Here is an 8,960-nt window from a genome sequence, read left to right as displayed (position 1 = left end):
GCTTCGGTTTCTTCCCGCAGCCCAAAGATGTGCAGGTTAGATGGGTTAGCAATGTTAAATTGTCCCAATTGTTCCATTACATGGTGTTACGGTATAGGGCAGGGAATAGACCAGGATACGATGCTCTGTCAGAGAATTGATGCAGACTCCATGGGCCAAATGGCCTGCTTCTGATCTGTAGAGATTCTATGAAATAGTAATCTAGTGCATGTGAAAGATATCACGCCAATTCCAGCAAAGTAAAGGAGTGAACTTGGTGTCTGGCCAAATGCAGCAACAGCATCGAAACAGATTATTTGGTCACAGCTATTTGTGGGACATCACTTTTTGCATATGGTTGCAACGTTTCCATGATTACACTTCAAATAATTGGTTATGAAGTACTTTGGGATGTCCTGAGATCATGGAAATCATAGAACCCCTTCAGTGCAGATGGAGATCATTCAGCCCATTGAGTCTCCATCGACCACAATCCCACCCAGGCTCTATGCCCATAACCCCATGCATTTACCCTAGATGGTCCACTAACACTAAGGGATAATTTAGCATGGCCAATCAACCTAACCTACACATCTTTGGACAGTGGGAGGAAACCAGAGCACCCAGAAGAAACCCATGCAGACACGGGGAGAATATGCCAACTCCATCCAGAAGTGACCCAAGCCAGGAATCAAACCCAGGTCCCTGGCACTGTGAGGCAGCAGTGCTAACCAGTGTGCCATCATGCTGCCCCATGAACCCTTGATGCTGCTGATGCAAGATCTCAAGGCTGAACAATTACTGGTGTGGAATATCTATCTCACTCACAATTGAAATTACCAACTCCATTCTCTAAATTCAAAGCCCCTGAATGTGGAAAGAAAAACAAGTATTAAAACATACAGCCTTGTGCGCTAATTTGGTGCAAATTAACTTGTGATGTTTGAGGGGAAGTCACTGTATGTCACACTATATATAACCATTTTTGACTTTGTAGGTTTACAACTATGTTCTGTAATTAGCTTTGGTAGCTCTGTGGTTATTTTAACGCATTCAACTAACAGGTATTAAAATGTATAACATATTTAGCAAACCAATCACTTTCAAGCATTGATATGTAATTTGTACAGGCTTTGCATATTTGCTGCATCTTTTATCTTTTTACAAAACTATTTAAACTTGCTCATCGTCCAATGGTTAAATTAGGAATTCAGATTCTTCTATAGTTCGATTTCACAGGAGCATACACTTTGCAAAGATCACTGCTATAGCTGTTAAAAATGACACAGCATTACTCACTACCTGATTACAGGAAGTAAGCAGACAGAATTAGATCATTTTAGAGGAAAATTGATTCTAGCCTTGGGATTCTAGATACAAGGGAACTACCAATGGAACAGGAGTCGTTTCTGAGAGAATTGCTGGCAAGGTCACGTAGTCTTGCAAAGCTTCCTCTCAAATATTGCAGCTGACCTCTCTGAGGTAGGGAATGAAGGAAGTAATATTGTTTTGGTGGATTTTGCACAGACAAAATGGCTGTATAAGATCCAGAATTTAAAATTCAGAACCTGAAATTAAGAAAGGAACAATTAGACTGTAATAGTTCCAAGCTGCCTGTGTTTTAAACAATTGTCACTTTTATCAAAAAGACTTTATAAAAATTTAAATTTTGTGCTCTACATGTCTTTCATTCTAATTATATCCCAATTAATATTAGGGGAATGTAGGAAAATTGATACTTAATGATTAGTGTAATAACTCCACAGAGGCAGAAGTCCTGTCACCAAGTTACTATATTTACATCAGACATCTGTACACAGTCAACTTTCCAATTGCTCCCTGCTAAATGCAGGCTAGGAGGCTGCATGAGGCTCTCTGATTTAACTATCAATTAGGACTTATTTCTGTGCAGCTAACATCAGATTCAGGCGCGCTCCTCATGGATGCGCCGGGTCAGGTGAATGTCCTTCGGCATGGTGGTGACCCGCTTGGCGTGAATGGTGAACTGGTCGGTGTCCTTGACGAGCCCAACCAGGTAAGCCTCACTGGCCTCCTGCAGGACCATGATGGCCGAGCTCTGGAAGTGTAAGTCAGTCTTGAAATCCTGGGCGATCTCCCACACCAGGCGCTGGAAAGGCAGTTTGCGAATCAACAGCACAGTGGACTTCTGGTAGCGGCGGATCTCCTGCAGGGCTACAGTGCCAGGGCGGTAGCGGTGAGGCTTCTTCATGCCACTGGTTGCCAGGGCGTTCTTGCGAGCCACTTTGGTAGCCAGCTGCTTGCAGGGGGGTGGACTTGCGGGCTATTTATTTGGTCCTGGCCATTTCCCTTCACTCTCTTGCCACGATTCTGTCGGCGTTCTGTGTCATGGACTTATCAGGTAGTTCACACTCTAGCCACCCAACTTCATTAACCTGGCTGAAGTCATCACAATTAGTTTTAGGTTAGTTTACACATAAACAAAGTACATCAGCTCCCAATATGGTTTCATGCTGAATTCTGAGACCCAAGATCATCACAGCATCACACTCAAATCTGACAAGGAAGGGAAAGCTTACAGGTCTTGAGGCTGCTGATGCAAAATCTCAAGGCTGAACAATTACTGGTGTAGAACTATCTACCTCACTTGCAACTGAAATGATCAGCTCCATTCTCTAAATTCAAAGCCCCTGATTGTAGAAAGAAGCAAGTACTAAAACATACAGCCTTGTGCATTAAATTAGTGCAGTTTAACCTGTGATATTTGAGGGGAAGTCACTGTATGTCACATCATGGGCCCAATTTTACCATTGCGTCGTGCCCATTTTTGGGTGTGAAAACTTGGTAAAGTCGGGCATGAGGCTGTTAACGTGACCCGCGCCTTTGTCTGCACTGATGCCCACTTTACCAAGGCCCAAAAATGACCGCGATCTGATTCACACCCAAATTCATGCATTTAAATTGAATTATTGGAGTGCCCGTCCAACTTCACCAGCATTTCTCCCTTTACCATCACTTTCACGCGTCCAGATTCAGTGTGAAGCAGACATGCTCAGCAAAGGTCTGTTTCGGATGCTCCAGCTTCTGAAGAGGTAAGTTCAGAGCTTCCAATGGCTCTCTGACTCAGATCAGTGGTGGTGGTGGTGGGGGGTGCGGGGTGGGGTGGGGGGGGGGGGGTGGGGAGGTGGGGGCAGGAGGGTCGTTTGGGGGGGTGGGAAGGAGGGAGGGAAGGAGGGGGGCTCAGGCGGGCCAGATCATTCTCTGGATGTTGGGGGGAGGGAGGACAGATTGTTCTCTGGCAGATGGGGGGTGGCAGATTGTTGTTTGGTGGTCAGGTGGGGTGCAGAGGGAGGCCAGATTGCTGTCTGGTTGGTAGGGGGGAGTGAGAAGGAATGTCCGATCATTCTCTGGTGGGGGGTCTTGGGGGAACCACTGCCACTCTGCAGGCAATCAGTGGGGGCGGAAGGGGGCAGAGGGTCACTATCAGTCTGGGTAGCAAGGGGGAACAGTTATGTTATGGGGTGATGTCTGTGGGGGCCATTGCTCCTGCTTTTTCCTTCCGGGTTGCTTTATCCGCTTTTTGCAATGTGACAGGGACACGTTTTCAATTTTTTTTTCTAACTATGCATGTGCAATTCAGAGCTCCAGGCATTTTGGGTGCGATAAGCCCCACCCACAGTGCAATTCAGATCCACAATTTTTTTTTCAGGCTGAGTGTGTATGGGGGTGCCTGAGAGCAGATTTCCAAGTTGAATCTGAATTGCACCAATATTCAGCACTTAGAATGGAAATGGTAAAATTGAGCCCTATACATAACCATTTTTGATTTTGTAGGTTTACAATCTATGTTCTGTAATTAGCTTTTGTAACTGTGGTTATTTTAACACATTCAAATAACAGATATTAATGTCTGTTTATATTTAGTGAACCAATCACTTTCAAACATTGATATGTATTTTGTATAGTATTTGCTGTATCTTTTACCTTTTACAAGATTAAATTTAATTTACTTATGCCAGCCACATTCTGGGTCGGAATTTGCGGCCTCGCTCATCCCGAAACCGTAAAATCCCACCCGAGGCCAACAGACTTTCCCATGGTCCGCTCCTCGCCTGCTACAATTCCCGTGACAGGCGGAGTGATAAAATTCCAGCCATGACAGCAAAACAGTTGTCTTAACAAGAATACATTGATAAGCGCCTGTTTTAATGAAGTCCTGTAGATCAATTGGAATCCATGTTCCCAGACATTGCATGCTGTTTTATTTCAAGTATAAACAACATAAAAACTATTTTGTAAATGTATTTATTAGATCTAAGGTTATAAACAATTTTATCAATCTATACCTTTGAAGTAAAATAACTCATTCCAAGTAACCAGAGAGAAGTAATGGCTACTTTTAAAAAAACCTGTCCAAAACAGTGTCACTGAAAGGGGTCTGACTCAATACAACTTAAGTGAGGTTTTGAGACAATGAGCTCACGATATCAATTATAGAAGCATGACAGCATTTTTCCCTCATCCTGGACAAATGGGCAAGGAAACTATCAAAATATTCCTTCATCTTAGCCAGAAGTAACAGAAACAAACATTAATGAGAGGAATGGTCCCATAAGTAATTCATACCTTAGATCGTCAGTCAGGGGATTATGGGAAATGATACCAATAGATGACCACCACCCTCAAGAAACCAATTAGAAATCCATCTTGCCCGCCTAGACCAATCACACATTGATCACATACCCCTTAAGCTAATTAGCCTTGCCTCATTTAGTCTAATAAGAATTTAATAACATCATTGATCATGATGTGGTTTGTAGGTTGACGTGATTAAGCAGATGCTTTGACTAAGTAAGTCGCACAACCAGTTTGGAACTGAAGTTTGTTTGTAGTACCTGCTGCCCAGAGAAAAGCAGAGGTTACAAGGAGAGATATAAATTTAGTATCAACCTGTGCCCAAGGTGGAACCGGAATGAAACAGCTATAGTACATTAGTCAAGTCCTGGCCTGTTTCTGATAGGTATCTCCAATTTATTAAAGTGTTACTTCACCAAACCGTCTCTTGTTTCCTAAATGTTTAAAGTCTCCAATGAACACCAACTAAAATTTAAGTTCAAATAAAACCTAGAACTTACAAATGTAGTTATTTTCCAATCAGATTTGAGTTGCTATTGCACTGCAATAAGAAAATCACATTCTGAAACAATTCATTGGCTTTTCAAGATACAAAAGTGTTGATTTTAAAATACTTTTTCCAGTTGATTTTTTGCACTTGTCAGAAGCAGGGAATTAAAAATCTCCCCTTCTGAGCCTTGCCTACGTCCATGAATGAATTAATACTTTATAGATTCAGTCAGTTTTGGTCAGTTTAGCATCTGGAAATATTTTATGTATGATACTGCTGATGATATAACAGCCTTTTGGTATAAAGAGACGTGAATTTGGATAATGTCAATGAGATTAAATCTTGTATATAAACTATCTACACACTTGAACATACCAACTGAATCTGAAAGGAGTGCACATTATTTTGACTGAACATCATCTTGTTCTCCTAATGTAATTTGAGAAGAGTTAAATATATATATTTGTGTGTACTTATCTACTGTGCTTGTATATAAAATGTATATTCACTTTGCATTTGAGTACATGTGCAGAAAACAAATTTTATGAACACGTTTGCTGTTTATGCATTTTCATGGGAGACTAGACCTGATCAGTTTCAATAAATTAATGTGCTTTCATCCAACAAATGGGGAGGTATTTTACCATCACATTGCACCTGTTTTTGGGCGCAAAAAATTGGTAGAGTCGAATGTGAGGTAATTAGTGTGATCTGCACCCATTTTTGTGCCAGTTCCCACTTTTCCAAGGCCAAAAAATTGACACAATCAGGAACCCGCCCAAAACAGATGCGACATCAGTTTAAATATTTTTGCATGTATCTCAATCCAGTTAGCGAACTGCACGCCCCAATTTACCAGCACGCTTGCCTTTGCCACCAGATTTGTCCAATCTTGACTCAGTCTGGAACAGACATGCTGGATAAAAGTCCGATTCTGGCGCTTCATCAGTCCGGGTTTGTGAGGAGGTAAGTGTCTACCATCGGACGGCTCCATGCTGCTCACAGGAGGTCATTTTGTGGCGGCCAACTTACTTTTTTGGTCCGGAGGCCTGTACGAGTATGTGGGGCTTGGGGGTCTTTTGCTGATTACAATGTTCGATGCCTGATTTGCAGCAAGGAGCCTGGTCTCAGCATTAACCTCAGGTCTTGGGGATGCTTCTGGGTCCTAGTGCATGCAGCATTCTTCCAGGTGGGGGACATCGTGGAGGCCCTTTGAACTGGCAGTGCTACAGCCTCAAAACTTTTCAAGTAGCAGTGTCTGTGCTTACTACTGCATGAGTTCTGGGTGTGTGATATTGGGGGGAGTTTGGGGGGGGCAGAGTGTTGCTGGGGGACCTGTGATGGGGGAGATTGGGGGCTGTGTTGCTGGTGGGCCTGTGGGGTGGATGCGGCTGTGTTGCTGGGTGGCCTGTGGGGTACGGGGGGTGGAGGGATAAAGGGGCTCTGTGGATGGGAGACCTGTGGGGGAAGGGATGGGAGCTGTGTTGCTGGGGGCCTGGGGTGGTGGAAGGGACTGTGTTACTGGCCAACCTGGTGGTGGTGGAGGGCGGGGGCGGTGGTGGGAGATTGGGGACTGTATTGCTGGGAGGCCTGTGGGGGGGAGAGATGAAGGGGCTGTGTTGCTTGCGGCCTGTTGGGCGGGGGAGGGTTGATGGGCAGGATGGGCAGTGTGTGTTGCTGGGCTAGGGGCAAGCAGCAATTTAGATTGACTCCAACCTGAACTCTGCATGCATGCTGGTACCTGGGCCCACATCTATGTAGTGGGTAAGGGATCTGTAAACCCCCCTACCGGGCCCCGGGGTGAGTGGGATGGGAGCGGGTTGGGAGCTGTTCATGGGTTCTGGGGAACAAGTGGCTTCATTTTCTCAGTGACACAGTGTCCCCTTCTCCAAATCCCCCCGCACCTCCCCCCCCACCTGCAGAGTGACAAGGTGGCTTTTGCGATGCAACCGATTGATCTTGCTGTTCTCTTGGTTGCTGCTAGAGCTGAGGAAGAGAAGTTGGAGGAGGAATTGTGGGCACAGGAGGCCCAGGCCTTAGCACTTGCAGGCATAGAAAGAGATGGCCTCCATTCACCCTGAGGGGCAGCGCAGGAGAAGGAGGGAGCAGAGACTCTGGCATTTCCGCACATAAGTGTCATTTGAACAAATACCGGACACCGTGTGCCACTGATGGCTCAGGCCCCAAAAGGAAACAGTGCAACTCCTGTGCCACCTGTTGCAGGACCTGGCACCTCGGGGCGGGGGGGTACACCCATTCTCGGTGGCTATCAATTGAAGGGCGCTTTAAACTTTTACTGGAAGGAGCCATTGGAGATGAATGCGGCATTTTCCAGTCAGCTCCCACACCTGTGTGAAGGAGGTCACAGATGTCCTGTAGGACGGGCTGGCCAGTGTATCAAATATTGACCTGGACCAGGCCCATCAGGAAGCCCAGGCTGCAGGATTTGCAGTCATTGCAGGGATGTCTAATGTGCAGGGGGCTATAGGCTGCACCCACATTGCCCTCAAGGCCCCGCTTCAGAATCCACGACGATTCATCAATAGAAATAGGTTCCATTTGTTTAATGTGCAATTGGTTTCTGACCACAATATGAGCATCATGCACATCTGCACCAGACATCCTGGCAGCACGCATGACAGTTTAATACTGAGGAGCTCAGACATACCACAGGTCTTTGTGGAGGAGCCCAGAGTGCAGGTATGGTTCATGGATGAGTTGGGGTACCCGTTTCAGACTTGGCTGATGATGTTGGCGTGGAGGCCTGAGATTGATGAAGAGACCCCGTATAATGAGGCCATCCGCTCAATAGTGGAGAAGTGCATAGGGCTCCCAAAAACATAGTTCAGATGCCTGGACCGCTCTGGCAAGGCCCTCCAATCTAGCCCCCTGATTTCTTCCCACGTTGTAGTGGTGTGCTGTGCCCTTCACAACCTGGCACATCAGCGAGGAGGTCTTTTGGAGGAGGAGCGTGGAGGCTGACCAGCCGGGAGACGCTGGGGAAGAGGCCACCCAGCAGGAGTCAGAGGAATAGGAGGGGGAAGAGGAGGAGGAGGAGGACAGTGCCGAGCAACACCACCCAGGCTGGCAGCAAGGATCAGGCATCCAAGGGCAGCGAGCAAGGTCCTGATCACCAGGCACTTTGCTCACTAGAGGCCTGTGTTTCTGCATGTGGGTTCCATTCCCCCTTCCCCAAAGTCCTACTATCTCCTGCAACATTGTAACACTAGAGTGCTGAGCCTAAATATATTAGTAAATTTCTTTCGCAGGCAGGAGGGTGATGATGTCTCGATAAGCACCATTATGATGATGTCTTGGTGCAACTTAGTTTGACTCCAACCTGAACTCTGCATGCATGCTGGTACCTGGGCCCACATCTATGTAGTGGGTAAGGGATCTGTAAACCCCCCTAACCGGGCCCCGGGGTGAGTGGGATGGGAGAGGGTTGGGAGCTGTTCATGGGTTCTGGGGAACAAGTGGCTTCATTTTCTCAGTGACACAGTGTTGAGGGGCCTCTCCAAGTGACATCAACATGAAGGATCCCTCTGGTGACCGTCAGGGTAACAGCATTCCTGTTCAGGCAAATCTGAGACAAATTAGTCACAGGTGGGTGGTGAAAAAACATTTATTGTTTACAATACAAGTGTCTAATAATAAATGCTAACATGAAAATGTGTGAACAGAAAACATTAAGGTGTTTAAAATTCATTCAAACTAGTGCAGCCATCTCAGTGCAATTACAACTTCCTAACCTTACGTGGCCTACCACTACATCACAGTGTCTCCCCAGAATGTATATTGGAGGTGCAGGGGACTAGCAGGTACTTCACCCCATGGCCTGTGATGTGTGTGGCGGGCATCCTCTGGAAGCCCTGGC

General features: G+C 45.9%; 1 pseudogene; it reads right to left on the bottom strand.

Annotated features, from left to right (window-relative positions):
- Positions 1-1,903: 1,903 nt before the first annotated feature.
- LOC145341464 (histone H3-like) lies at positions 1,904-2,303 on the bottom strand (annotated as a pseudogene).
- Between the last annotated feature and the right edge of the window lie 6,657 nt (positions 2,304-8,960).

Source organism: Carcharhinus amblyrhynchos, chromosome 3 (genome assembly GCF_965287045.1).
Source record: "Carcharhinus amblyrhynchos chromosome 3, sCarAmb.v2.hapA, whole genome shotgun sequence".
Classification (NCBI taxonomy): domain Eukaryota; kingdom Metazoa; phylum Chordata; class Chondrichthyes; order Carcharhiniformes; family Carcharhinidae; genus Carcharhinus; species Carcharhinus amblyrhynchos.
The sequence above is the reverse complement of the archived record's forward strand: the minus strand, read 5'-3'. Positions and strand labels throughout refer to the sequence as shown.